Source organism: Phalaenopsis equestris, unplaced genomic scaffold, assembly GCF_001263595.1.
Source record: "Phalaenopsis equestris unplaced genomic scaffold, ASM126359v1 Scaffold001323, whole genome shotgun sequence".
Lineage (NCBI taxonomy): Eukaryota > Viridiplantae > Streptophyta > Magnoliopsida > Asparagales > Orchidaceae > Phalaenopsis > Phalaenopsis equestris.
This window is the reverse complement of record NW_018165762.1, coordinates 71,463-73,068: the sequence shown is the minus strand read 5'-3', so window position 1 is coordinate 73,068 and position 1,606 is coordinate 71,463.

Genomic DNA, 1,606 nt, shown 5'->3' with positions numbered 1-1,606 from the left:
GTTTATATATATATATATATATATATATATTCGTGTTCGGCTCGTTTTGGCTCGAAATACTACTCATCAAGTTTATATATATATATAGTAGTATTTAAAAAAATCCCAATTGACTACAAGGGTACAAAGATTTATAATCAATTAAAATATTGATTAAAAAAATAGAATAAAAATTATTAAATTAGATTCAAATGATGTTTTAATATAAATTAGAGAAAACAACATTTACAAGCCCATACAAAACATTTGCTTTTCGTAGAATGTCTTTTGGACTATCTAATGCACCTGCGACATTTCAAAGATGTATGTGATCAATCTTTTTAGAAATAGTAGCAATTTGAGATGCCAAAATAGACATTGCATCAGAATCATGAATACTAGCTACTCTCTTAGGATTTACCCTTTCAGAGGGCCATTGAAAATTATTAGTAGTCATTTCTTCAATTAAAGAATATGTTTCATCAAAAAATGTTGACATTAATGAACTACCCGCAACAACATCTACGAACAGCATCATTAGACACTCCGTCATATTTAAATATAACACATATTTTAAGAAAACTAGAACATGGTGTGGACACTTTCTAAGAAGATCTTTAAATCTTTCTCAGGCTTTATATATTGATTTCCCTTCAAACTGACAAAAAGATGTAATATCATCTCTAAGCTTAGCGGTTTTCAAGGCTGGAAAATATTTAGCCAAGTATTTTTGTGATAGTTCTCCCCAAGTTCTGATAGATCCATGTGCTAATCAGTTTAGCTAAGCTTTGGCTTTATCCCTGAATGAAAAAGGAAAAAGTCTGAGCCTAACAACATCAGTAGACACTCCGTCATATTTAAAAGTAGAATTTTAAGAAAACTAGCAAGATGTAAGTTAGGATCTTTAGTAGGTGATCCTCCAAACTGATTATTTTGTATCATCTGGATAATAGTAGGTTTAAGCTCAAATGAATTAGCAGCAACATCAGGATTTTGAATAGTCAAGTGAAGTTCATCTGCTGTTAGATTCACATAATCTTTTAAAGGTCCTTGTCGATTTTCATTTATTGGATTATCTAAGTTATTCGTCATTTCTTGTAAATCTTTAATTTCTCTTTGTTGTTTTTGAATTTTTCTAATAGTATATTCTAATTCTGAATTGTAAGGTACTAAACCTTCAGATCCAATACTTCACATAAACAAATAAAGTAAACAAAGTAAAATAAACACTCTAATAAAAATATTTCATTTCAGATTTTTGATTTGTTAATTTTTTATATGGTATATATATTATTTCTAAATTTCTTAATTTATCAAAACTATTTAATTTAACTGTTACCCCCGGCAACGATGCCAAAAACTTCATCCGATTTTTTTTTGTTGCGATAGATTTTGTAAAATTTAAATAAGTATAATCAATTAATATTCAGATTCTATGCAAGTATACATATCGTTATCAAGTAATAATGAACTTTCTATTTAAACCTCAAATATCGACCCACGGGGAAGGTTTAAATTGAAAATGATAAATTTGCTAGAAAATTCACATAAAGTCAATTGAAATCACTGTCATTAATTTTAATTGTTGAGATGTAATCAAAATTAAATTTCTAAACTATTATCAAAT